The sequence below is a fragment of the Pithys albifrons genome, chromosome 10 (assembly GCF_047495875.1).
Source record: "Pithys albifrons albifrons isolate INPA30051 chromosome 10, PitAlb_v1, whole genome shotgun sequence".
NCBI lineage: Eukaryota > Metazoa > Chordata > Aves > Passeriformes > Thamnophilidae > Pithys > Pithys albifrons.
The window spans coordinates 11286441-11289300 of NC_092467.1; positions in this window are offsets into that span (position 1 = coordinate 11286441).

The following is a 2860-nucleotide window of genomic DNA, read 5'->3' on the forward strand; positions in this document are numbered from 1 at the left end:
AGAGGGTTTGGTTGCTTCTTCTACTGTGGGACTTACACCAGTGGGGTCACTGAGTGTTTAAAGGGAACCTGCACAGTCAGTTATATATCAATATGTTAATGTCAGGTGGTCTAAGGTTGTATCACTGGGTTAACTGTTGACTTCTGTGATTATTTTTCTAAAGGTCTTTGTTAAGGAAATCAATTTATAGAACGTGACCTTGGGTGGAAGGTTCATAATTTATATGAATTATGAATGAGACTGATGATGCATACATTAAACAAGTAAACACAGTCCTAAAAAAAATAAGCTTCCAGATTAGACATAATATTTGTACATATTTTTGGATCCCACAAGGCATCACACAGAATTTATAAATAAAATTAAATGCTTGGAACCAATTTGATGCAGCCACTCAATCATAAAGAGAATTATTTAGAGTTATTCAATGCTGCTGAACAATATACTTTTCATGAATTTTTAAGTGTAGTCAGCATCTCACAATCTGTGAAGCTGCCTTGTTTTCAGCTCCTTAGAACTCTAACATTTTTAATACATTAAGCTCCTATTTTCCAGACTCCTATTAGCTTTAGGGTAAATATTTTGAAAAATTTAGCTCAGGAAGATACAACCTTTTTATATATGTATAGGTTTGTATAAGACCATGAAAAAAAAGTAGTTTGTTGTGTTCATGTTAGTAGTTGCAAAGACATTAAGCAACGCTTATGTCCCCTGCTCAGGAACAGCGACATTCTTGGCATGGAGATGGTGTACTAGGAACTTTGTCTGTTGGGAATGTGACTTTTGCCAATAAGTGAAAATGTATCCTAACTTGGCCAAGTAACATAAACTGTAACCAACCATGCCTTGCATGTATCCATGTATCCTGCTATACCTGCTGGATACATGCAGCTAAATTCTCTGATGACTCCATTTCAATAAAAATGCTCAGATTCAGAGTAAAGCACAAGTTTATCCACAATTTTTCTTATCGACTTTTCTTGGGTCTTCCCAAACTGTCTGGACTTGGAATCTGTGAAACAAGTCTTTTCTCTGGTGCTGTCTGCACTTCCTGCTGGCCTTAGAGCTTGTGGGAGAGAAAAGTGTCTGATTTACACACAGAATCAGCAAGGGTTGGACTTTAGTGGGAGAGAACAGAGGGTAGACTTCAACCGAGGCAACGAACTGACACTCAGCATGGAGGAGGAATAAAGGGACATCTGATGAGCAGCTGTGTTCCTTGAGAACGGTCATGTTTGGGAAGGCAAAATAATAAAGAGTGAGGAGGTGATTGCTACATTGGAACAGGCAACAAGAGAGAAAACAGAAAGGGTGATGGGTCATCTTGAGTCCACGACTTCAGGAAAATGTCAAAATCCATGTAGGCAACTAGAAAAGGCAGAGCAAAAAGTCTGGGGACAAACAGTCCAACAGCAAGGTTTCAATTCTGCCAAGGCACATGAGCCTCTCACTTCATGCTCTCGGCTTTTGGAGATACTTGAGTGTGGGGAAACTCATGATGTCAAGACAGAAGTCTGGGAATAAGAAAATACAAACGCTTCATCAAAGGCATTATGGTTGGGAATGGGACTGAGGATGAGGAAGGTCTGAAAGGTAAGACTGTCTCCTGAGAAGCACCATGCGCAACCTGAGACTGTGCTTAAAACTAACACTGGATTCACAGAAGAAATGGGTTATGGTGGTAGGTATAGGGAAAGAGAAATTGGGTAGCTGTGCAATTTGAAGTGGTATCAAAATATACCAAAACACAAATTGAGGTCTCACTGACACTGATTTCAGGCATATCCCGACTAGTGAGTCCTTGCTAGCAGTGGCTCCAGATGTGTGGCATTTGGCATCCCAGGAGACCACAGCTACGTTAGACACCAGCATCGCTAAAACAGTACCCAAACACCTAAACACGGCCACCGTCTGCTCACAGAGAAGCCATAGATGGGCCTGGGCTGGGGCTCCGTCACTTTCGTTCCGGGGGCCGCTTCCCTCCGGAGCAGCAGCCGGGCCGGCGGCAGCGGGCGGGAAGAGCCGGCGGGGCCGACGGTGGTGAGATTGTCACCGATGGGACAGACACGGGCTGCCACTGCCCCCGCACGTGCCCGGGCGGCGACATCGCCACCGGGACTTTCCGGTCCCATCCTGAGGCCGCCGGTGCGGCTCGGGGAGGGGGACGCCCAGGCCACTTTGCCCGGGGCGCTTCCCCGAGCCCCGGCTCTCTGCAGCCGCTGACCTCCGTTACTGAACGTATCATGCGCAATTAGCCGTTTGATGTAGTACGTGAGCGCATGGTTTGCATTACGGAAGAAATGACCTGATAATCGCCCGGCAGCGGCGTGCAGATGTGCTAAGTGACTCCGGTCCCGCTCCCGCTTCCCGATGGCATCTTCCGCTCCCCGGTGCCTTCGCTGCTCCCCTGCGGGCAGCAGTGGCTCCGTGGCCCCGGGCTGGCAACTGTGGGGCACCTTTTCTTTTGATAAAGGAGCTCTGGAAAGCAGTAAAATATTTCGAATTCTTTCTGATAACCGCCTGAAATGTTTTACAAGCAAAATTAGAGGAGCTGAAATGTGGAAAGGGAAGAGGAAATAATGATAAAGAGGGGACAACGTCTAAAGTGAAAGGAGTGTGAATGTTCCGTGATCTCCGGCAGAAGCCGGCGCTGCTGTGAGCAGCCGAGCAGCCGGGGACCCCGCAGCCCCAGACCCCGCAGTCCCGGACCCCGCAGCCCCGCTGCCCAGCCCGTCCGGCCGCGCTACCAACGCAGGGTGCGGTGGCGGCCCCCGGGCTGAGGGTCCGTCACCGTCCCGCCTCACCGACGGATAGGGCTGACCGGAGCACTGCGAACGGTGTCCTGAGGGAACGGGCGGGG